The sequence below is a fragment of the Ictidomys tridecemlineatus genome, chromosome 3, assembly GCF_052094955.1.
Source record: "Ictidomys tridecemlineatus isolate mIctTri1 chromosome 3, mIctTri1.hap1, whole genome shotgun sequence".
NCBI lineage: Eukaryota > Metazoa > Chordata > Mammalia > Rodentia > Sciuridae > Ictidomys > Ictidomys tridecemlineatus.
This window is the reverse complement of record NC_135479.1, coordinates 36,446,298-36,472,387: the sequence shown is the minus strand read 5'-3', so window position 1 is coordinate 36,472,387 and position 26,090 is coordinate 36,446,298. Positions and strand designations below refer to the sequence as shown.

The following is a 26,090-nucleotide window of genomic DNA, read 5'->3' as shown; positions in this document are numbered from 1 at the left end:
GTAAATAAATTTTAAAAACCATAATTATTTTACATTTCTTTACATTAAAAAAAGGGTGTGTGTGTGTGTGACATGTGCTTTAGGATACCTTCAGACAAAGTTAGGATCTCATTTACTCAATGAGCACCAACCATGTTTCAGGCTTCAGGGAACAAGGATGACAGAATGAAAACCAGAGTCCTTCCCTCCCTGGGAAGCAGGGTAAGTTCGTTGGATGAGTTTAGTAGGATCAATCGATGGACAGCTACTTACCCTACAGAGAGAGGGCTATAGCAGATCACAATCTGCTCTGGACATCGAAGGGAAGTCCTGAAATCAAGCTAGCAAAATGTTGTGTGAACCCCAACAAAATTGAGAGCAACAACAAGAGCCCTTATTCCTGAATCCAGAGTATAGATGCATTCAGAAACAAACAAACCAAAAAAAAAGCCCATTCTAAACTTTGGTTCCTTCCCACCTCTACCATCATCGTTTTCTTGGCTCCCTGGCTCCTGTGCATTCCAGCTCCAGCCCTGTGAACTTGGAGTTAATGATTAAACCCAGCGCCGGTGCTGAGGCTGGAGGCCGAGGCTTCCTTGGGGTGAGCTGGGCAGCTCAGTCCTGGAAACTGCCCCGCTCCTGGCTCTGCTCCAGCCTGGGAGAGGCCAGAGGCAGATCCCACCCCCGCACCCTATTTTCAAAGGCTGGAGTCTCACCGCACCTCCTGTTGCAAACCGAGGGCCCTGTGGTCCAGAGTAAGAAGCAGGATGTGAAGGAGATGAGAGTCTTGGGCACAGATCGTGGCTCTGCTACTAATTAGCCAGGTGACCTTACAACGGTCTCCTTTCCTTTTCTGAACTTCGAGTCCCTCATCCGTAACAAAAGAAGATTGGGACCAGGATGTGCCATGTTCCATGCGTGTGCACAAGCTGTCACCCTTGTCTGGGACACCCTTCCTATCATTTTTTTGTCTTCTTGCCCATCCCTCAGGATGCACAGTTGGAAATCCATGTCTGACCCTCCATGGGCTGTTAGATGTCCCTCACAGTGTTGTCATGACACTTGGCCATCATCATCATTGCCTTGCTTGTCCCTATCCCCACCCCGACCTACCCCCTACTAGACGGTGAACTTCCTGAAGACAGAAGTTATCATTCATCTATTTTTGTATCCTCAGTACATAGTACAGTGACTGGTATCAAGTGTGAGCTCTGAAATTTAGTTTCATCCAATTAGATCATTGCAGTTAGTGATATTTGTGGACTTGTTTCTATAATTTTATTCTGTGCCTCTTCCCCTCCTCCTCCTCCTCCTCCTCCTCCTCCTCCTCCTCCTCCTCCTCCTCCTCCTCCTCTTCCTCCTCCTCCTCCTCCTCCTCTTTCCTCTTCCTTTTTCTCTCCCTCCTCCTCCCTTCCATTCTAACAAATTGATCTATTTTATTTTCCTTCCACTTGGAAGTCTTACATTCTATTTCTATTCTTTTAATAGGAGCCCTTGACATTTTAATATAAATATCTGTCTTGATGAATCTAAAGTTAATCAGTATCTTCAGCCTCTTTCCTCAGAATATAAAAACCTTAGAATACTTGATTCCTTCCCAAATCCCTATTGTATCCTAGAACTTTTAGTTCCATCTTGTTTTTAAACCTGCTAAATTGTAAAATTTTATAGTCAATGATGACTTAGATAGAGCAGGATTTTTTTTCCTGTTGCTGTTGTTGTTTGCTTTTTTGTTATTTGGGGAAGTATCTTTTGTTTCATTTTGTTGTTTTTTTGTCTTTTGTGTGTGTGTGTTGTGTGGCGCTGGAAATAGAACCAGGTCCTGGCACAAGCTAGGCAGATACTCTACCACTGAGCCATACCCCTACCCACTAGCATATACATTTAATAAAATGCTTTATTTTATTTTATTTTTGCATCTTGCTTCTTGCAAAACCATTCCTTCCCTCTAAGTTTAATACCCTTCTTCCTGAAGTGCATCTTTCACTAGATGTATCTTTCATTAGTGCATCTTTCATTAGATCATTCATTGAGAGTTTGTAACAAACACTTTGCATGAAAATATCATTATTTCCCCATGGCTCTACAATAATATCTTAGCTGGGTACAAATTTCTACATTGATGATTATTCTTTTGCACTTTAAAGATTACTTCCACTGTGTTCTGGAACTTTGGGTTGTTGATAAGAGATCTTCTGTCGGTCTAACAGATTCCTGTATAACCAATGTGTTTGTATTTATCTGTGGTAGCTTCTTTCTCTCTCTCTCAGTTGTTTCATCAGCTTTATTATGATATATTTAAGTGTATGGCTTAATGGGTCTTGATATACTACTTTCACCTAAGGTCTCATAATTTTTTTCAATTTTGGAAGCCAGGATATTTTTTTTCAATATTGCACTCTGTACATTTTCTATAGGCAATCTCTAAGGATATCTATTAGAAGTATGTTGGAATCTGGGTGTAGTGGTGCTTGCCACTTGAGTGGGGGCAGGGATGAGGCAGGGGGATCAAGTTTAAGGCCAGCCTCAGCAACTCGATCTCAAAATAAGATTTTTTTTCCTTAAAAAAAAAAAAAAAGCTTGTAATTCAGTGGTAGAGTACTTGCCTGGCATGCATGAGACCCTGGGTTCAATCCCTAACACCACCAACACAAAAATTCACCTTTGTGATATATTTATTCTTATTTACTATTTCATTTTTGGCCTGTTTTTACCTCTCTAAATATTTTAAACATGCGCTTTGTAATCTCTTTCAGAATGTTCTATTATCTGCAGTTTGTGGACACTAATACTATTTGTTGTTTCTGTTAACTCTCCTTTGGGTGCTTGTTTCTCAGTATAGTTTGTCACTTTTTATTTTCTTTTGTGGTGCTGGGCATTGAATCCAGACCTTGCTAAGAATTTGCTCTACCACTAAGCTACACCCAGCCCAGTTTGTAACTTATTGTGGGCTCATCTTTCATAGGGATTATCTTTTGTGCAGTTTCACACAGTCCCCTTGAATGGTATTAGTGATTTTGTTAATTTAAACTAGTTCCATAAACAGCCCCATCTGAGGATATCTTCATCCAGACTTCACACTTACATGTTATAGGTGGGTGGGGCTTACAGTTTTGCATGAGTGTCTATTTTTCCACCCAGAATCCCAGTGGGTATTGTGCTCTTTGTAAATTCCCTAGGCTGGTAGACAATTTTCCAGTTACCATTCTTTAGCAGGGTAACCCCTGGAACTCACTCCATATTCCCATTTCTCTCTGCTCTCAAAGTTTCCTTGTATGCCTTCACTGGGTACCAAAAATTTACTTTCCAGCACCCAGATCAAATCTGAAACTGAGACCTCCTCTTTCTTTTTTTCTTTCAAGTTCAATGATGTATTTGGAAAAAAGAAAACAAGTTGTTGTTTTACTTAATCTATATTTTTATATCAGCTCATGTCAGTTTGTCTCATTAACCGGAAGATTCCAGAACAATGCTATTTCTGCATCCTCAAGGCAGTCTCCTGCAGTCATGGGCTGGGGGATTCCATCCTCTCATGTACCCACAAATGATGCTACAGCATTTGGGGCCATAACTGGACCAGATCACTTAATCAGATTACATTGGCCCAGGCTTCAGTTTCCCCGGCCCCTCCATGCCCACCTGCCCTGGGGAATCTATCCTGGAAAGGCTGTGAATGCCTGAGTTCTTGGAGTGGTGTTGGGAGAGGGGGAATTACCAGGACAAGGGCTGGCCATCTGCCTAGGGATCTTCCTGCCTGTGGCTGGCCCTGCTTAGTGTCAGACCTTCACTGTGCTACTCTGAAACCACGCACCTGGTGGTGGTGTTACTTTTTCTTAATGAGGAAAAACAAATACTAACTTTTCGTACATTTAAGTAGATCGCCCTGGGTATTTTTCTCTTACGGGCAATGAACGTGACCTAGAAACAGTATCTAGGGCCTTTAGATCACAGTCACTTCCTACGAGAGAAACTCAGATGGAGTCCCCTGAGAGCCCAGAGCTGCACAGGTGCTGGGACCTGCACCGGTCCCCAGTGGGATGCACACACCCAGTTTGACCATGAGCTCCCCAAATGGCTCTTTGAAATAGACTGAGAAAGAGAATGAACATGAGAAAGAAGTCCTCCTGAAGGCCATACAAATGGTGTTGATGGGGGCCCAGCTCTCCAACTCTGAATATCTAATCTTTTCTTTCTAGAAGATGGACAGAGGAAAGCAGCTAAGCTGAGTGGAAGACAGTAAAATCCACAAGTACCCAAGTGCAAGGTCAGAGCAGAACAGTGGTCAGGGCAGCAGAATTATAACAACCCTTGACTTTAGCATGAGGTGAGGGCAAGGGAGGGCTTTTCATAGGGCAAGGGACCCGAGCAGTTGTCTAAATCAACTCAGGCCCCGCAAGGGGAAGGGATGCCTTACCTGCAATTACCCATAGGGTATTTTAGAAGCATTTTTTTTTTAATGTGGAGATGGATTCTTTCATTAAAATCCCCTTGGCCTATGGTCACCAGAACTTCAGAACAGATTCATCAGAGCTCAAGAGCTGCAAACCAACAATCACCAACCACATGGTCACCACGGCTGATGGAAGGCGTCAGAATTTGGGAAAGGAGTAGGGATTTGCCACCCTCACATTGTGAGGTTATGAGAGATCCAGTCCCTGCATCCCAGGTCAGGCCATTCCTAACTCAGTGTTTGCTTCACTCCACTGCCCAGATGTGAGATGAAACATACAGCATAGCCAGGCACAGCGGCACATGCCTGTAATCCCAGTGGCTCTGGAGGCTGAGGCAGGAAGATCGTGAGTTCAAAGCCAGCCTCAGCAACTTAGACAATAAGCAACTCACTCAGTGAGACCCTGTCTCTGAATAAAATATAAAATAGGGCTGGGGATGCAGCTCAGTGGTCGAGTGTCCCTGAGTTGTTCAATCCTGGAAACAAACAAACAAACAAAACCCCACACAGTATACATGAAAATACCACAGCACTGACCTCCACAGCCTCCCAAATAAGAAAATGGAACCTATGCTCCAGAGTTTACTGATTGGCTAAATGAGATATACAAACCAATCATGTGTTATAAAAAGCAAGCTTCAATGTGTTTAAAAAGCAAGATTAGATGAGTAGAGGAACTGTTTTTAACAATTTAATAAATTCCCAAGGCAGGTGGTGGAGAAGCAGTGAATAAAGAGAAAGAGTTGACTATAAATGCAAGTTCTAGGCAGAAATTTCATTTTAGTCTTTAAGCCAGAAATAAATCTGGGAAGAGTCATGTTTTCCCATCAAGTACTTGAGCCCCGATGGAGTATACCCAGGGGGTGAATGTCTTCCTTTAGCTGCTCTGTAAGTCTACCCCGCCTCAGTTCCTTTATTTCCATAATGTCTTCAAATCCCTGACTCTGCAAACTGCTGGATCTTGGATCCTAAAGAACATGCTTAATAGTGAACTATAGTGCTAGCATTACTAGTCCCACACTTTCCTTGGCTGTGAGCTTAGGATCACATATCAGTTACATTGGCAATAACTAGGTGAATTTGCATTCTTTTTCCAGAAAGCAAATTGGCAATGCACATTAAAGCCCACAGAAATGTCTGTATCCAAGAACAAAGTAATTCAGACACCAGAAGGAATGGCACCAGGGATCTAAGAAATGACTATCCCCCAAATTAACAAGTGAACATAACTCCAGACAGAGAACACCTAGGATGTAGCTTTTGAAGCATCTTTAAACAACAAAACAAAACAAAAACAAAAAAACACCCTGTTCCCCCTGATGGGCAGATCAGCATCTCTGGACTCTAGTCTCCTGTGTTTCTCTTTTGCTAACAAAGCAATAAAACTTCTTTCTCCTTTTCCTTAAAAAAAAAAAAAAGTCCATCTCCTTGGACTAAATAATCTCATTCCTGGGAAGTTATTATTAAACAAAAGGAGAAGAAACGTTGTAAAAGATGTTCACCATGGTACTCCTGAGAACTACCCTACAATCCATCAACACGGTGACTGCTACCACATCTCTATAACAGCCACCATTTGCTGGAGAAATTCTAGGCCAGTTCTTTATATACTTCACCTCTCAACCTCCCAGCAGCTCTGCCACCTCGCTTTACCCGGGGTTCACAGACGTGCATACTGAGGCTTGAAGCACAAGGCAGTAACCATGTCAAAGTCACATGTGTAGTCAGTGGCAAAAGCAAGGCTGGAACCTGAGGCTTTGTGACTGTGACATCCCTGCATACCTGCCTATTCCACTCACGTCAGTGGTTGCTTGGGACCAAGACCCTGGAAAAGCGAGTCTGAGGAATGGACCATGATGCAGTAGCTTCCAAGACGAGCATGCAGAAGGTACAGCAATGTCTAAACAGCCTTCCTGAAATATCATTTGGGAAGAGGGAAGGAGCCCAAATCTAATCTATGATTCAATTGCCATTAAAGTATCTTTAAAAGCCAGGCATGGTGGTGCACACCTATAATCCCAGTGGTTGGGAGGCTGAGGCAGGAAAATTGCAAGTTCAATGTTAGCCTTAGCAACTTAGCAAGGCTCTAAGCAACATATCAAGACCTTGTCTCAAAAAAAGAAATAAAAAGGGCTGGGAATGTGGATCAATTGTAAAGCACCCCTGGATTCAATCTCTGATATCTATTAAAAACAATATATATATATATATATATATATATATTTTTTTTTTTTTTGAAGATGATCACAGAGGAAAATCATAGAGAAACATTTGGTGGCCAGGGAAGGAGAAGGGGATTTATTCTATTTGTATTTCCTTAAATGTTGTTACACCACTGTTTTAAGAACAAGTGTTAAAAAGAAAGAGAGGCCAGGTGCAAGTCTGTAATCTCAGCAGTTCAGGAAGCTGAGGCAGTAGGATCATGAGTTCAAAGGCAGCCTCAGCAACTTAGTGAGACCCTGCCTCTAAATAAAATATAAAAAAGGGCTGCAGATGTGGCTCAGTGGTTGAGTGCCCTGAGTTCAATCCCCAGTACCAAAAAAAAACAGAGAGAAAGAAGAAAACAGATCGATCTGCCCACTGACTTGAGCTTAACACAAGCACGTGAATGTTTCTCTCTCTCCTACCTTTGAGTAACTTCTCCACCCTGCTGGTTCTTCTCTCTCGGTTTCGGTTTCGTGATGTCTGCACCTTGCTGAAACCACAAGTTCCCCTGGGAGTTGCTGAGCACCCAGGAGGGAATCCCTGGTAGGTCTTTTTCAGTCGAGGTAGGAGGATGTTAGAATAATTGCATCACAAGGCAAATGGCGGAGGAGAGTGGGAGAGAACCAAACCACCTCAACCCTCAGGAGAAAACCAACCGGTGACTAGGGGAAGTGCCTGGCCAGCTGACAGGTCAGAAGCTGACACTTCCAAGGCATTGAAGCACTGCATGAAATTGCAAAAATAGAACCTTATAAAGATTCATAAGCTCATGAAACACCCACTTGACTGTACAGCTTAGGGGCACCATGGCCAAGATTCTGTCAGACTCTAGAAGAATAAAGAACCTGAAATGCCTTAGACCCTTCTCCTAGCAAAAAAGATATTGATAGTTATCAACATGCATTGAGTGCTTACTGTATATCTGTCCCTAGGGGAGCTCCTCCTGTACTAACTGATTTAAGATAACCCTATGGATTTAGTATACAGCCTGATGATAGATGCTACTGGTTTACAGATGAGGAAACTGAGGCTCAAAGAGGATTAAAAACTTGCCCAACAGAGATCCAGGCTCCGATCCGCCTATGCTCTGCCCGATCCCACATTGCTATATTTGGTCTGTTTCTCTCAATATTAGGTGAAATTAGGTGCTGCCTCCTTCACCTGGAGGATGCAGCCCCCACCCTCGTGATCAGGCCTGAGTGGAAGTTCACTGGGCCTCCTGCCTTTTCAGTATAAGAAAGAGGTAACATGGCCTGTGATCAACGCAGCCTTTGGGACACAGTGAATCCAGTTTTGCATTTAGATTTCTGCGTTCAGTAACTGAGGAAATCACTGAGTGTCCTTGAACTTCAACATTTTTGTCTTGTGAAATGGGGACCTCACTCTCAGTGGTGAGAACTGGAGTCCAGCACAGCCTCTGGCTAACCTGGGAGCTCTTTTACTTGGTTACCAGTTCTAGAGGAAACCAAAATCCAGGGCTCGCCCTCTCTCATGAAGCTTCTTTGAGAAAATAACTAGTTATCAGAGGTACTAAGTTGTAAAGAACGAGCAGGAGGGTCAATGGCTTCCCACCGATGAGGCACCACCACACTTTGCTTGATCTGTCTACCAATGGGGTTTCTCTTTCTTTTGATGGGAGCTTTCTCTCTTTGGACTATCCATTCCTCTATCTCTTGGACATTTATTTTTAAATAATTTTTTTATACTTTTGAGACAGGATGCCAGGGGTGATGGCGCATGCCTGTAATCCCAACAGCTTGGGAGGCTGAGGCAGAAGGATCAAAGGTTCAAAGTCAGCCTCAACTTAGCGAGGCTTGTAAGCAACCTCATGAGACCCTGTCTCAAAATAAAACATAAAAAAAAAAAATGGTTGAAGATGTGGCTTAGAAGTTAAGCTCCCTTTGGTTTCATCCCAGGAATCCAAATACTACTACTAATAATAATAGTTGAGACAGGGTGTCTCTAAATTGCCTAGCCTGGCCTGGACCCTCCATTCCTCCTGCCTCAGCCTCCTCAGTGGCTGGGATCACAGTACTCACCACCTGTCCGATCTTCGTTGGGGTCTAGTCATTGATGTCCTTGTTTCACCTCCCTTTCCAAATGCACCAGGTGCCGTGTGCTTTGACTGCCCATTTCTTCCTGAAGAAAACTCCAGGAGGGTCCCCTCCACAAGGACAGTGACCAAATCTGCTTTCCTTATCCCCAGGCCCAAGCACTATGCTTAACATATAATAGGTGCTCAATCAGTGATTGTATGAATAAATACTTGAGTGATTAATGAGGAGTTTTTGTGGCCTCAGTGGGGAGTGGCTCATCCTTCAAGGCCGCATTATTGGCTGGGGAAGGAGAGTCACAAGGTAGAATGTCCCTTCGGCTCCACAGGAGCCAGGGTAGACTGTGTGTCGTCTTTCTGTTCTATGTTTGCTTGGTTTGGGGCTTTGATTTATTTTGGTTTAGTTTCTGTTTTGATTTGGTTTGGTTTTGCTTTGTTTGCTATGCTGGGGATTGAACCCAGCTATTACATGTTTTATAGACATCCTATCATTTAATCCTCAAAAGAACCTGTACATGCAAGCGGAAAAACCCAGATAAGACGAACACTAACTTGCCTGATGACCTTGCTAGGTGTGGATTCCAAGTCTGGTTTCCCTTACACCAAAGCCATTGTCAGTTCTCCCACGGGAAGGCCGTTTGGCATTGTGGTGAAGTGCACGGGCCTCTGGCACCCGACAGTTTGGATTCCTATCCCACTTCACCTCTTACCAGCAGTGTGAACCCTGACAATTCACAGGATTTTCCAAGTCTTCATTTTCTTATCTTAAAGACAGGGATAGTATTCTTTCTAACTTCAAGGATGGTTGTAGGGATTAAATGAGATAATATGCGTAAAATACCCTGAGCCAGGCACACAGTAAGTCTCTGGTAGTAGTTGTTAGTGGTAGCAGGAATGATACCAGGGTGATCTTATTTTCATTGGATGGTGCTGACTTGAGGGAATCAAGTTGCCGTGTCAGTTTACATTCTTCCACTCTGGGAGACCACTGGAATGAGAAGAGAAGTGGGACCTGGCTTAGAATCCATCCCCATGGAGCACGATAAAATTGCAACTTCTATGCTGGGAGCCCTGCAGTGGTTTTGAACAGGAAAGCTGCAATTCCCCGGCAGGGCCACAAGGAGGAGCAGTGATGTCTAACCAGGCCTGGGGGGGGAAAAATGATTCTTTCTGGAACTGGGAGTCTCCTGATCAATCAAGGAGAGTTGGCAACCTGAGCTTCAGAAATGATTTATCCCTAGCGCTTAAGACAGATGTCAGGAGAGCAAGGTCAGCCACGGGAAAGCATGTGTGACATATGCAAAGTGGGAATAGCAGGTTCTCAAGTTTTCCAACTCACTGATGATGGTGGGGCAGGCTTCACTGGTGTCCTTCATTTGCAGTGGGGTGGAAGCAAGCCGGCCCAGAGACTGAGGGATTCCACTTTCTCTTCCATTCATCTGGACTCTGTTCTGTGGAGGCCGTTCCTGAAAACTCCTGACCTGGTCCAGAACGTGGTGACCAGAGCATGAGGGGAGAAAACTTAATAGATAGAGTCATAAATTGAAGAAACCAGGTACCCACAGAGGCCGGGGGGGTGGGGCAGAGGCTGAGCATGGGCTGGGGATCAACACTCAGCACACAGCTTTGGAGTAAGAAGAGCCTGGGTTCAAATTCTGGCTCTTTGCCGAGAGGTATATGACCTTGGGCAAGGAGATCATATTGGTGCCAACCTGGCAGGGTCATTTTGAAGATTAAATGAGACAATACCTGTGACGTGCTTAGCATGTTCCCAGGAGTAACCACAGTAACTGCTCAAGGAAAGGCAGTTGTTGTTGTTATATTGTTGTTATTACATTGTCATGATGATGAAGAGAGGCTGCTTCTACGTCCCCTCCCTGCAATCCTATTAATGTGACAGAGTCTTACAGGGAAGGGTCTTGAATTTTGTCCATTTTGTGTCCTATGTGATAGATTTGGCTTCCCGGTGAGATGTCGAGGCCCTTCAGGGTAAGAGTAAAAATCTCAGGCATGAGCCGGGTGCTGTGGCACCCAGCGGCTTGGGAGGCTGAGGCAGGAGGATGGCGAGTTCAAAGCCAGTCTCAGCAGTGGTGAGGCTAAGCGACTCAGTGAGACCCTGTCTCTAAATAAAATACAAAATAGGGAATGTGGGGAATATGGCTCAGTGGTTGAGCAGCCCTGAGTTCAACCCCTGAAAAAAATCACAGGCATATGTCTTGACTTTTGCACAATTTCAAGCATAACTCTATATGACATTCCCAGGGTGGCAGCTAAGGGAGGGGTCCCACACAGGATTGCTGAGTACCTGCTATGTGTCAAGGTCACTGGGATAGTCTGCTTTGGGGAGGCTGTCCTGGGTCAGAGGGTCCTCTTTTCTTCACTCTAAGCTGTGGCTCTGGGGGAGTTCATCGCACCTCTGTCCCCCACTGAGCCTCATTCTGCACAGAAACACTGGCATGGAACAGAAGGGATAGTACAAGAAACTTACTTGGTTCAGTGAATTAGGCATTTGTTTGTTCAAGTTCACAAGGGCCACTTCCTGAGGGACTAGACGAAATCAATGTATAAGTTCCTCCAAGAAAAAGAACCAAAGGCCCTGCTTAAGTAAACTCAAGAGAAGCCAAAGGGGCGAAGGTCCATTTTTAAGTATATTCTTTGGCCTCCTAAGTCTTCCTTGGCCTCGCTGCTCTTTCTACCTTCTGAGTCTCTGTCTTCTCATCTGGAACACGAGGGTGTGATACCAGCATGTCACTGAGGGCTTTTTTTGTGTTGCTGCTGTCATTGTTTTTCTTTCAGTGTGGGGGATTGAACCCAGGGTCACACCACTGAGCCACATCCTAGGCTCTTTCATTTTATTCTGAGACAGGGTCTCTCTAAGTTGCCCACGCTGGCCTTGGACTGGTGATCCTCCTGCCTTGGCCTCCAAGTAGGTGGGATTACAGGTGGGATTACACCTCCCCCAGCTTTACTGAGGGCCCTGGACATACCACCTTGTGGAGACTCCAACTGGGAGAGTTCTGGCTCCTTCCCGGTCACTAGCTCCCGATGTGTCTGGGGCTCCAGAGTCAGGTGTCCTGTCTACCCCTCAAACTACCCAAGTGCAGATGACCTCAGAGGTTGCTCTGGATGACCTCTAAGACCATTCCAGCTGGGGCACCAATGTCACTTCTGAACTTCTTCCCAGTTCTGTGTGCTCTGCTCTCACCTTGACTCAACACTGTTTGGGGTTGGAGCAGAGTGGGTGAGTTTCACTTCTCTTTCTTGTTCTCAGTGGTGGGAACTTCCATGATGACATACCCCATTGCAGACTATCTGAGACATTTCAGGTAGACACAGGTGAACGTTCCTTGATACAAAGGGAAGAACTGATTATGATGCCACTGTCTCTGGACAATCACCAACCCTCTCCATGGGGCTATTTCCTCCACTGCGAGATCTCGCTTCTTTTTTTTTTTATATTTATTTTTTAGTTGTAGTTGGACACAACACCTTTATTTCACTTATTTAATTTTATGTGGTGCTGAGGATCGAACCCAGGGCCTCGCACATGCTAGGCAAGCGCTCCACCGCTGAGCCACAACCCCAGCCCCACCACGCTTCTTTTTGGATCAACAACATTTTCCCTAAAGAAATTGTGAAGGACAACTCAATTATTCAATAGGTCATGAAGAAACTTGGATACATGACTTCTTTGCAAATTGCACATTGTGCTTCTGTGCTCTCTTCAACCCAGAAACTTGGGGGATCTTTTGAGGTCATTTGCCCCATTAGGTCATTTGCAGGCTTTCTGTTCATCCCAATTCACCTTCATTTCATTGCTGGTTGAAAATTCCCCATACGACAAGATGCATTTGAATAATTAATATTCAATAAACTGAACGGTTGACCTCCACTGCTGACGAACTCCTAAGGCTGAGTGTGGGTGGTCTATGAAGGCAGGAGCTTAAGGGGGAGTGGGGGTAGTGCCTGCATGAAAGTCCCTGTTAATTCATAGATTACAGGATGAGCTCAACCGCAGCTCATCGCACAAGCTTTTGGCTGTGGGGGGAACTTCTTAGGTGGAAACTGGGCTCAGGTGAAGAGCTGTGATGAATGAGGGGTGGTACCACCCTTGGGAAGAGTGATCATGTGACTGAGATAAAAATGATCTGCTCTGCAGATCAGGAAGAGATGAGGCACTTCAGGGCTGAGACAGGCACCTGTCAGGGAACAAGGTAGTTTCATTCATCATTCATTCATAAAATTCACTTGTGGCCAGGCCTGGTGGTGCACGCCTATAATCCCAGCAGCTCTGGAGGCCAAGGCAGGAGGACCATGAGTTCAAAGCTAGCCTCAGCAACTTAGCAAGGCCCTAAGGAACTTAGTGAGACCCAGTTTCAAAATAATTTTTTTTTTTAAAGGGCTGGGGATATAGCTCAGTTGGTAGAGTACTTGCCTCACATGCACAAGGGCCTGGGTTCGATCCCCAGCACCACCAAAAAAAGGGGAGGGGCTGGGATGTGGGTCAGTGATTAAGTGCCCCTGGGTTCAATCCTCAGTACCAAAAAAAAAAAAAAAAAATTGTGGAGAGCTACTAAGCACCAGGTATTAGAGTTACAGCAGTGAGTGAACTGGAGGCTCTTCTCCCCCAAAATAACCCCTGCCTTTGTGGAGCTTACATTCCAGTTGGGGAGACAAATGACAAAAATGCATAGTTTGTCAAGTGGTGACAAAAAAAAAAAAAAGTAGAGAAGAGAGTTCCAGGGTAGGGAAACAGCAAGTGCAAAGGCCTTGGGGCAGGAATGGGTCTGGAGTGGTCTAAGAATATCAAGAAGGCCATGTGGCTGAAGTCAGTGAAGCCCCCACGTAGGGCTTTTGCGCTGAGTGAGGTGGGAAGCCATTGGAGTATTTATCAGCAGAGAAGAGCATGATCCGAGTTTTGAATTAACAGGATCCCTCTGGCTACTGTGGGGAGAAGAGACTGTGGAGGGGGGGGGTGGCTAGGGAAGAAACTGAGGGACAAGATGTGAAGACAGGAAAGACGGGTCTGAGGGGACGCCAATGGAAGGGCCAAGAAGTGGGCAGATCCTGCGTTAATATTGAAGAAGGCGCCAACAGAAGTTGATGAAGGTAGAAGACAAAAGCATGAGTCCTGTTTGGAGGCATGAACATGTGGAAAGATGTAGTTGCCCCTTACAGGAGAGATGGCAGGAGAAGCAGGAATGTGAAGAAGAAAATAGAAAGCTGTATATAAAGAACGGGCCAGGAGTGGGTCGGCCCGTCTGCCCCATGGGGCATCCAGACATCTTACAAACCAGGTCAGCAGGGCTGAGGATGTGACAGAGTCCCTGGGTTGGATCCCCAGCACCACAAACAAACAAAACCTGTGTCAGCCAAAGCAGCGTGAGGCATGAGCATGGTGGCAAAATCAGGAAAAGCCCTGGTGTTCCGATGGGACGCCTGGCTTCAAGTCCCACGCCTCCTTCTTCAGCCCTTACACCCTCTGTGCATCTACCTACTCAACTTCAAACTCTGGGTGTAGTAACAGGCTTTGGAAAAATGCAGACCATCACACCCAGAGGCGGGATGTCCAGGGAAAGACCAGGCTCCGGAAAAAAACAAAGTTGAAAACAAAAAAAGCTGAGTTTGGAAACTCTCAAGAGCTTCCTGATATTGAGCAGGTTTCTCAGCCTCTTGGAATCGGGTTCCTTCATGTGTCAAATGGAGACACCACTGTCTACCTCACAAGATTGCCCTGGGGCTTCTCAAGGTTTTTAGATCATCTAGCAAAGGTTTCAGTATACAGTAGGAGCTCAAGATGTTAGAGTTCTTATCAGACATAAAAGTAACTGGTTTATTATGGTGTATTTATTTGAAGTGTGGGGTCACCTATACAGAAACTTAGGGTGGCCTCCAAGTCTGGAGACACAGGTGATGTTATTTCATCCTGGGCTATAATGTATTATCCATAAAGGATTTATCACCCATTTGCCTGCAGTCATCCTACATACTCCAAGAGATTATGAACTCCTGGGAGACTTCCAGGAGCTGGAAATACACTGAGGTTTAAACATGCCATCGAGCTTTCCTGAAACGAGACTCTTCATCTTAACTTTTCTTTGGTGCCTTCTGCTGCAGACTTGATTCCACAACTACCTGAGATTCACTTAAGGGACAGACAAACTATCCAAGAAAGGGATCTCAGAGATCATGTTGCTCAACCACCTTCAATTAAAACTAAGAAAACCAGAGCCCAGAGAGAACCCTACACATGCCAGAGTGACCCAGCCAGTAGCAGATCCAGGGTTGGTATTAAAGCCCTAGACTCTTGGGTCAATGGCTTTCCGTCTACCTCTCGGAGACACAGAATGAAGGAACGGATCTTAGTGAGATCAAGATCTTTTATGGACTTGGACCCCTGGATGGGTTCATCTAGCCTGACAAAAGTCCAGAGGGTTTCCTTGTGATGACCACAGGATAGAGCAGGGTTCTTGAATGGTAGCTTGAGCTCCAGGGATCCCTCTGGGGCCTGCAGTGTTTACCCTGGTCTAGACATTTTCCACCAAACCTCCCGGCAAATATTTGAAGGCCTTGATACAATGCCATACAAATAACCATATCTAAAGCTCTCCCGTGTAAACAGCTTGAAGGCCTTGGTCAGTCAGCAGGGATCGGGAGGAAAAACAAAACCAAAACTGGCCTCCCGGAGATAGTTTTTTAGGAAAAAAAAAAAAAAAAAAAAAACCTTAAAGACAACCTAAAAAGTGGCCCACTTTCAGGATTAAAGTCACACTTGTTATTTATACAATTCATTGAAAGTTGGGAAGGGGTGTGTGTGTGTGTGTGTGTGTGTGTGTGTGTGTGTGTGTGTGAACAACTTTTCCAAGACACAGAAGAAATTCTCCCCAGTAGTAAGTGTTGTCTTAAAAATAACTTTTAAACTTCAAAAAAAATTGTGTGCCTCTTGTTCGGGCCCAGGTTGCATGGACGACATTGTAATTTTAGTAAGGGGCAGGAGAAAGACTTTGGAATTGGATTAAATGGAAAAAGTTTTTTTTTTTTTTTTTTTGCTGCAGAATTATGAGATGGTTTATATAAGTTTCCCAACCGTGGCAGAGAAAAAAAGGAAAGCATGCTCTACCCACACATCTGGCAGGAGCACTAAAGATTTCTTCGAGGCAAGGAAGAAAGGCATATGAAATCTTGGCAATAGTCATTCAAGTTTATACCAAAAAAAAAAAAAAAAAACGTAGCCAGGAACCAGAGATTAGAAACTCGGGGAGCTTTGCCTTGCCTTACCCCAATCTGAGTAGGATCTTAGAATGTTTGTCCTTTTGGATTTTATTTCACTTAGCATAATGTTCTTACGGTGCATCTGTGTTGTAGCATGTGTCGGAATTTCACTCCCTATAAAGCTGAGTAATATTCCAATGCGTGTATAGGCCACATCTTGTTCATCCTTTCGTCAGAAAATGAACATCAGGGTGGCTTCCACATTTTGGCTATTGTGGATAAAGTTGCTATAAACAAGGATGTGTCAGCATCTCTTCTATGTTTGTTAGTTTTGTGACTTAAAAAAAAAAACAAATGTCTTTTTTCTTTAGGTGAATGCTTACATAGATTAGAAAAACATTCAATAAGGAGACAAGGAAACAAATGATAAAAAAACAACTGGCTTGCAGGTCACTGCAGCTGTCACCATTCTGGAGGGTGCCTGTCAGGTTGTGCATTTCCAGAGGCAGGGGCCAGCTTTGTGATTTGCAACCCACCTCACACCTGACACCGGGCCTATCTTCTTGCGGGTGCTCAGGGTGCTTGAACTAAACCCTGATGTTCTAAAGGAATGACTTCACCAGAACACCTAGGCAAGTGACAGATCTTCCCGCAGGAAACCAAAGGACTCATGGAAGCAGTGCCCGGATGACCACAGGGGACAGGAGTTAGTGCCACTCACTCTCTGCATGACCTTCAGCCCTTCACTTCTTGGTGTCCTTAGTTCCATGAAGTCCCTGCCCACTTTTCTTTTCTTTTTTTTTTTTAATATTTATTTTTTTGGTGTAGAGGGACACAACACAATGAATGCCTTTATTTTTATGTGGTGCTGAGGATCAAACCCGGGTCCCGCCCGTGCTAGGCGAGCGCTCTACCGCTGAGCCACAATCCCAGCCCCCTGCCCACTTTTCATGAGATCCTTGTGAAAAGTCATCATTCATTCATCCAATAACAACCAATATCACCGTGCCTCTTGGTCCAGGTCCCGTTCAAATGCAAAATGAAAATTTTGTAAGTGTTAAGTATCGCTTGCGTTTTTATTTTGTGTTGTTTTGTATTCGTATTTGGATGTTATTTTATTTTGCCACCTTTGACTTGTTCTACACTGAAGCCCCTAGCCTCAGCGCTCAGTCTTTTCCTTTAATATAGCAAGGATCTAAAAAGAAAATAGTGCTCAGGGTTCTCTAAGAGCTTGGAACACGATTTTCTCCACTTCCTCTGAAGGCTCTGTAAACCAGGTCACCTCCCATGCCCTGCAGGGGAGAACTCTGGGTCAGGAGCTTCTGGGAAACCGGGCACAGCTCCGCTCTCTGAAGAACTTGGCAGTTCTTCTGCTCCATCATGGCCACCTCCAGCTGCAAGGAAAAGTTAATGAGGTGTGCAGGACGGTGATGGGAAAAGGTCAAGCTCTACATCACTCGGGACACCACGGGAAGGGAGGCCTCGGAGGGGAACCCGCTATAGGCTAAGAGACACGGACCAGAAAGCCACAGCCACTTCATTAGCTGCTGGTTCTGAACGTGTGGAAAGAGGCCAAGGTCCAGCCTATAGACTGTGACAGAACATTCCTCCAGCGCACAGGGGTCCAGAGCAAAGGCCGGCTGGACGCACAGGCACCACCAGACTCAGTGGCACCTGGAGACACTTCACTCTCACCTTCTGCCTCTATCTCCCTCTCTCCCTCCCTCCGTCCCTCCCCCTCCTGTCTTTCTTCTTTCCTTTTACTGATTTCTTTTTCCTTTCTTCTCTCCCTCCCTTTTATCTCTCACCTTTTACAAAAGCTTGTTTCTCTTATCTCTCTCATTCTCTTCCTCTTCTTGTCTTCCTTTTCCCCTTGTCCTCATCCTACACCTCTAATCAATTTCCCCTTATTTTTTTTTCCTGAACCTTAAAAAATTCCTGAGAGACAGCTATCTGCTAACTTCTAACCAGGTTTTTGTTTATCTAAAAATAAAATAAAATGCAGTACTTTTCTCCTTGAGAATAGGGGTCTCCGGGTGGGGGTGCACAAGATGATACATGGAAAGGAAGAAGGAAAACCTTAGGTCTAGTTTTCATATCTATTTGAATGCCCTCTTTTTATTCGTTTTTATTAGTTTTATAATGCACATAGAATATTACTACGAGGGTACATGCATGTCATAATTAATGCAAATCATAGAAATGAGGTGCTCAAACTTCTTTTCTTTTTAAACTGCTCCTGACCTACTAACAGACCTTCTCCCACATCCTGCCTGCAGAACACAAGAGTCTCCACCAGTGGGGTCTCCACCAAAAAAACCCACTGGGTCATTTTCTCTCTAACTATGCCCCTTGGGGAAATCACCATCCTCATAGCTAGAAATCATGAAGAGCTTATTGTCAGCCTATCTTCTAATTGCTTTTCATATTCACTCATTTATTCTTTACAATTTCCCCTGTTAGATAGATGCGATTTCTATTCCCATTTTAAAGATCGGAACACGGAGACACAGAAAGTTTTAATCAATTGCCTACACACAATCTGAATGCAGACATCCCAAAGATGAAAAGCCTGGCAGCGTTTAACCAGTTAATCATTTCACTCTGTGTTGTAAAATGCAGACAATAAGAGTAACTTCAGGTAATTTAAGGATCAAATAAAATGCGGTGAATCTTAGCAGTGGATAGAAGCACCCAATAAACAGTCACCACTATAGTCATTGACGTTATAAGTATTCTTTTGAAAAATTAAGTTAGATAATGGTATACACCTCCTTGAAAACTTTCAGAGATGATTCCTCCTGACCTAAGGAGACAAGTTCAGAGCTCTAGGCCTGGCATTGAACATCTGTCGCCATCAGCCCCGACTCTGCTTTTCTAACGTCATTGCCAGTAAAATCCCTCAATGGTCCACACAGCCCAGCTTGCCCTCCACCCACATGGAATAGCTTTTGCTCAGCTATTCTTTCAGTCTAAAATGCTCTCTGATTTTTCCTCAACAAAAAATTTCTACTTGCCCTTCAAGGGCCCTGGGCTCCCAAAGACCTTGGTTGGTCCCTCTATTTCTATTAAGATTTGCTCCTATTTATTAAGTGTGCCAGGGGCCTTGCATATGTTATCTGTCCTGCCAATTTCTAGACAGTCTTCCTTTTTACAGATGAAGAAACCATGGTTCAGAGCAGCAACTTGCCTGAGGTTCCATTTAGGAAGTAGCAGAGACAGATTTCAGATGCAGATCAGACTCCTGACATCCCTGTGGCACCTCTCTCTTGGCTGGTATAGAAAATATTTGCATTTGAATCTCAACTCAGGATGAGCAGCAGCAAGCTCTCTGAGCATCAGCTATGAAAACTAGAATGTTGGGGAAAAAAATCCTGTCTCATGGACAATCACGAGGAGCGAATGAGATGCTATGTAAGGCAATTAGCACACCACTTACTACAAAGCCTACTCGGTTCTGTCTAGCAAGAGAGGTAAGTGCACACGTGTCTGCATCTCCCCTCATCTAACCAACTCCTTTAGAGCAGGAATTGAGCTTGTTCATCCCAGCAGGGCCAGAAACCCGCCACAGGGCCCAGCACACAGTGCATGCTCAATAAATCTTGGCTGTTGCCTCAGCATCCCTGTATGCAGCCTGTGTCTGGTCACCAGGGCATAAAAGGATACCTTGGTCATCTCTTAGTGTGAAACTGAGGGGCTACTCTTGTTGCCCAAGGCCTGGACAGCACTCCTGACCAGGCACACCACACAGAGTTAGGGCAGGGTCTACTGTTCTAACCCTTGGATTGGAGGAGAGGAGACATCGGTGGTGGGGGAGACACAAGGTAACGTTAAGTGGGTGGAGGTTCCTAACTTAGAGTGGGCTCTTTCTGGGCAACCTTTTCATAAGGAGGAGTGAGGTGACAGGGACGAGGTCCAAGAGAAAAGAGCTTCTTTATCACCCAAGCATGACCTGGGGAGTGGAAATTAGAGGGTCTTATTGTGTCTTAGGCCTGTACCTGGGCTGTTGCTTTGTGCCAATCTTACCATGATCCAACCAACATCGTGGGGAAAACACAGATTTTAGATGAAGAAGGTCAGGAGGTGGTGGTCCTGGAACCATCATTCTTCCTCTCTGAGCCTCGGTTTTCTCATCTGTTAATTGTGGATAGTAATACCTGCCTTACCTTCTTCATGGGACTCTTTGGAGGATTCAATGAGAGGAGAAAGCTCTTTATATGTCACAAACCACTGTGTAAATATTAGGATCCTCCACATGTCAGGTGCCTCCTTTGATGGGAAAGACCTTGAGGTCTCTCTGTCTGTACCAGATTCCTCTCTGTGCTGACCAAGGAGGGTACTTATGGGTGTCCCCTCTGTTTGACTAGGTAGAAGGCTCGAAAGGTATGAAAATGCAGATGTGAGGCACTTGACAAGAGATTGGGGGCCCTCAGCCCAAGTTGGCTCCAATCCCAACCATTTGTGTTTTTGTGCCAGTCCTTACTCTCCTGGAACTTCTATTTCCTCATATGACACTTCCTACCCTGAAGGTTTGTGAGGAGGGAAAGGGGCAAGAATGCAAGAAAGCACATCAGTTACACAATATTCCTATGGAAACAGATTCCAAATTAGGTGTAATCCCAGTGTCTTCGAAGGCTGAGGCAGGAGGATTGCGAGTTCAAAGCCAGCCTCAGCAACTTAGTGAGGCCCTAAGCAACTCAGGGAGACGCTAACTCAAAATATTAAAAAAGTGCTGGGGATGTGCCTCAGTGGAAAGCATCCCTGGGCTCAATCCCTGGTTTAAAAAAAACAAAAACAAAAACAGATTCCAAGAACTTTTAATAAAGATTATGGCTTCCCCCCCACCCCGCCGCCAATCGCTACACCCTAGCCCATATCGTCTATCTAATAAAAATTCATAAAATTCCTACTATGTGCTGGACCCACATTTATTCACAGAGCCCCTACTGTGTGTGCTGGGCCCACTGCCAACCTTGTTTTTCAAGGGTATTGCAGAATGAAAAGGAGGAGGAGTAGATTATTGTTCTGGAATGAAGCCTCTTGACATTAAGTGTAGTATTTATTAGTTTAATATCATACCAGCTCACTGGTTTTTAATTTAATCTTTTACAAGCTCCTGGGAACACCTTATTTCTAAAAAATGACCCAGCAGAAATATGTGCATTGTTGAATCAAAAAAAGATAAATTGCCTCTACCCTTAGGAGTTTCCCTGGCAAGGCTGACCTATTCACAGCATGTTTGGGAAGTAAAAGCCCAGGCCTGGAAGGAATTTCTAAAAAGAAAACCAGTGACTGGGATTGGTGGGATCTGGAAACTTCCTGCACCTATTTGTTATTCTCTTACAGCACTCTCCAGCGTTACCCACACTGAACACTTGGTAGTGTTACCCTTGCATTTGCCCTGTCTGTCCGCTGTGCATTTTAGAAGGAAGGGAGGGAGAAGGGTGGAAAGGAGGGGGCCCCTGAGCCGGGCACTGTAACTGAGCAAGCACTTGATTTGTGCTCTGCAGTGCCAGCCCCATACAAAGTGTTTCTCTGTGTCACTTCAGTTCATTCTTCCAACCACCACATAAATTCCACTGTTGTCAAGATTTGTACATGGTCATAATATAAAGAATGAAAGAAAGAAAGTACACGCCCAAAGTCATGCTTCTCATCCCTAGAGAGCAACTGGTCTACCTGACTAAAGCCAGGATTTCCTTAGTGCTCCATGCCATATTTCTTTTCTTTTTTTTTTTTTTCTGGTACCAGGGATTGAATCCAGGGACGCTTAACCCCTGAGTCACACCCTCAGCCCTTTTCTATATTTTACTAGAGGAGACAAGGTCTCGCTGAGTTGCTTAGGGCGGAACTCATGATGGTCCTGCCTCCTTCGCCTCCTCCCGAGTCACTGAGATTACAAGCAGGTGTCACCATGCTGGGCTCCAGGTCATATTTCTTGAGAAAGTAATTTCTCCTTCCAAATGAGAAATCTGCTTCCTCATCATGAAGAATTCAAGTGAGATGACTTCTAAGGTTGCTTTCAGCTCAACAGATTTTGACCTGCATGAGTTGATGAACTGTGGTCCATGGGTCAAATCCAGCCAGCCAAATATTTTTTTTCAAATAAAGTTTTATTAGAACATAGTCGCACATATTCTTCTTTGTATTGTCTATAGCAGCAGAGTTCAGTAGTTGTGACAAAGATTGCGTGGCTCACAAAACCTAAAATATTTACTATCTATTCCTTTATGGAAGAAGTTTGCCCACTCCTAGAATATATTTGTCTATATATTTTAAAGGTGAGGGACTATACTTGGTGAACAGAAGAGATCCTGGAGGGGCCACACATTACCTGTAAACACGTGAAGGGGATAAGGAGGTGACTTCCACTGTTTACATTTTATACTTTGAAATTGTTTTATTTTTTTACTGAGTTATAATTTACATATTGCAAACATACATAATGGTAATATGCACAAATCCTGCAGTTGTAACCTGATGATGTACCCACCATCCTGATCAAAACACAGAATCTTGGGCTGAGGTTGTGGCTCAAGTGGTACAGCACTTGCCTAGCACATGTGAGGCACTGGGTTCCATCCTCAGCACCACATACAAATAAAATAAAGATGTTGTGTTCACCTAAAAAACTAAAAAATGAATCTTTGTACCACCCCAGAAACTTCTACCTCTATGGGTTAATGTTCCTACTTTTTAAATTCATATAAATGGAATCATGTAGCATAGACACTTTTGTGTCTGGGAAAGTTATTTCTAGACTATAATTTCCTTGCTGACAGTTGGGAAAAATCTGAATAAATAAGGAACAAAAGTCGTCCTTAGCAGGATCATTCAGAGACAATCACCTGTTCATTTAGTCAAAAATTTCATAGAATAACCCACTAACTAGATTTTAAATTATTTTACACTAGGAATTCCATCTCCCATAGAAAACCTTGGGATTTGAACTACAAATTTATTATTTGGTAAAAGAACCTCATATGGTTCCTCAAAATTTGGTAACTCTTAAAAAAACAATCTGGGAGGCATGGCACAGTAGCACACCGTGCTGAAATCCCAGCAACTTGAAAGGCTGAGACAGGATGATTGCAAGTTCAAGGCCAGCCTTAGTAACTTAGCAAAGCCCTAAGCAAGCAAGCAAGACCCTATCTCAAAATAAAAATTAAAAAGGGATGGGGATGTGGCTCAGAAGTTCATCATCTCTGGGTTCAATCCCTAGTACCAAAAACAAACAAAAAGAAAAAAAGAAAGAAATCTGGAACCAAAGAGGTCAGTTGCCTCACTTAGCATGTCTTCATGGTATATCTCTTTTTTCTGAATATGTGAAAGCCTGCCATAATCCAGGAGCATGCAGTTGTTAATTCATTTCATCTTTAAAAAAACACAACACAGGGCTGGGGTTGTGGCTCAGCAGTGCGAGGCGCTGGGTTCAATCCTCAGCACCACATATAAATAAATAAATAAAATAAAGGCATATTGAAAAACATAATACAGAATCATTATCCTTTTGCATGTGTAGGTCTCTTTGACTCCAAAGTTCTTTCTGTGTATCCTCCACCTCACTCCCATAGAATCTCCCTTTCAACTATCCATCTTCCAAAACAATGAAAGCTATAGACCCTCCTCTTTCACCCTAAAGTCCTGCACTGAAGTCCTGAGCCCCAGTCCCAGCCCTTCCACTAACTTACTCCAGGGCTATAAGCAACCTCCTTAGACTCTCCCATGTCTTATCTTGGAGTCACTATCTGAGTCTATCACTACTTTATACCATGTGAAACATAAGCAGAGATTATTCAATTCATACTGTGTCTTCCTCTATAGGAGGGAAGTTTCACTGAAGGGTTTCAGGAGATAGCTCATTTAATTAGCACCTACAACCTGAATCCTGAAGAACTATTTGCTGTCCTATTTATACTTTTCTTTTTAAATCTCCATAGGAAGGGATAGGTATTGAATCTTCACAAATCTCCGGTCGTGATGCCTTGGTGAGCACCTACACTGCACCAAGGGGCATATACAAGGTGGATGTGGGCAAGAGGACTGCAGGAAGTTGCTGGATATGAGTAGCCAGATTACCTGGAAGATAGACCTGGAAGTTCTCCCTGTACTCTGTGTGCAACTCCCTGTGCACCCAGCTAAGGTGACTAGGGTTCGGGTTTGCAGGCACCTGAATTTTGAGAGAGAAGGAGGCCTGGCTGGCAGTCTGATGGAGCACACAGCAGTTGGAAATACAAAGCTGTGCTGTCAAATGGAAGTGATGACTGGCTTTTCAATGGGGTTTCCCAGGTTAACACAAAAACTTGATGATTCTGTCATGATTGTGACAAACAGAAAAAAAAGATTGCTCTCCAGGGACATTTACTTTGACCACTTCATTATCCCGCTTAAAGGGAGTTGGGGAGGCAGAGAAAGTTTTACTGTGTGGAAAGAATTTCAAGAATATGCCATATGTCACAACAAACTAGAAGACAAGGAGGTGACATGAAAGGCCCTTATGTCTATAAATTTCTTACCCCTTTCTCAGGGAAAGGTCAGAGATAGGGATAAACCTTCTGCAGGGCTCCATGTATACAAGCTTTTCTCTTCTTTCTGACTCCCAGTACAGAAACCCAAGCACCTGTAGCCCAGCCTGCGTTTGAAAGTGGCATCCTAGTTCCCTAGTAGCTTGTCCTTGGTCACTCACATCACCAGCCTTCCCAGATCTGAGCCTGCACCTAGCAGATGAAAGCGGGTGGACCCTTCCCCTCATCCTGAAATTCTTCTCTATCCCCAACCCTAACCCTAATTTCCTCCTACTTGTCTTCAAAGGAGGGAGAGGTAGGAGACTGTATGTAGAAGTTCCTTTGCAAATTTCTTGCTGATTCTGAATTTTTGTCCCTAATGTCCTTGCTGCTCCAAACCCAGCACTGCAAGTCCCTGATTCTGAGAACTCTAAGCTTCCAGAAGGGCTAGATTTTACTACTGGGAACAGGCCTCCTGCCTTCCCAGTCAGGAAAGTGTGAGCACCATTGTTAGACTAAGGGTTTACACAGGTGGTCTCATTCAATGGTACAGTTGCCCTGCACCTTAGCTATTGGTATCCCTTTTCACAGAGACAGGAAACTGAAGCTCAAAGAGGGGAAGGGTGTCCTCTACCCCAGAGTAGGTGGGATTATAAGAAGCCCCTCCCCTATTCTTCTGCAAGTCAGGTCCCAGCCTGTAGGTTTGGGAGCCCTTACTTTGGCCCTCTTTTCCCCCTCAGCCTTTTCAGGGAGATGTGGCAGAAACTCCCGTAATAATGAAAGGCCGTTGGCTTCCTTCCTGGCCAGGCCTGGGTGGAAAAAAACTTCTTTCAGTGGCTTGTGGGTGCCTTCTCTACTTGGCATGCTGCCACAATGACCTTGCATTTGCAGAGTCTCTGGCCCCGGGCACCGAGGTTGTCCTGGAACAGAACAAACCAGAAATGAGTGGATGGGGAGAAAACGCTGCTCCATCTGTCCATCCAGCGTCAGGCCGAGCTTTGCTTTCACTACTAGAAAGGAGTCCCTACAGTCCTAGTTTTGCCTCCAAGCCGAGGCACTTTGATATTTCGCTTTTAAACAGACAGCACCACCCACGCATCCAGCTCCCCCGAGGCCTGACCAGGCTGGGCGCCTGCTGCTGGGGAAGCTCCATTTTGGCTACTCCCTCTTAGCCATAAATTAGTCCGTGCCGCTTTCCAAGCCTCCTCCGGGCTTCCTTCACCCCTTCTCTACGTTGTCCTGGCCCGCAGTCCTACAAATCCAAACGGCCAAACCTGGCCGGTGAGGGCCTGGGGCCTGGAGAGCAGTAACAGAGGTAGAAATAAATGGGGTCGCTCCGGGGCACGCTCCCCCGACCCAACGCCACTCCACTTTCCCCGGGTCTCTGCGCCCATTCCCAAGGGGTCGGTTCCTCCTCCACCAGCTGGCTCTCCCGGTAAACCACCAGAGATCGCGGAGGCTGGGTACTCTTGGCATCCTCTCCATCCACTTCTTCCAAGGGTCCCCCAACTTTATCCAGCTCTCACCTGAAACCCCCGAAGCTCATTTTCTTCTTTCTGGGCTGAAGCCGCGCCTGCCGCCTGTGGAAAAGCCCCCGCGCCTAGGTTGCAGGCCACTTGTTTAACAAGTCCAAAGGTCAACTAAAGTCTGGCTGATAAACAGAACCAGTAAAAGAAGGTCTTCAGAC

At 44.8% G+C, this 26,090-nt stretch overlaps 1 long non-coding RNA gene and 1 other non-coding gene across 2 annotated transcripts; one reads left to right on the top strand and one right to left on the bottom strand.

Moving 5' to 3' along the window:
* Positions 1-13,091: 13,091 nt before the first annotated feature.
* On the top strand, positions 13,092-13,164 carry Trnav-cac (transfer RNA valine (anticodon CAC)). Its single transcript has one exon. It is a non-coding gene; the product is annotated as a tRNA-Val (tRNA).
* Positions 13,165-22,279: 9,115 nt separating this feature from the next.
* On the bottom strand, positions 22,280-26,069 carry LOC144376092 (uncharacterized). The gene is made up of 2 exons (XR_013436188.1): positions 25,930-26,069; positions 22,280-25,323 (listed from the first exon to the last, which is right to left on the bottom strand). It is a non-coding gene; the product is annotated as an uncharacterized LOC144376092 (long non-coding RNA).
* Between the last annotated feature and the right edge of the window lie 21 nt (positions 26,070-26,090).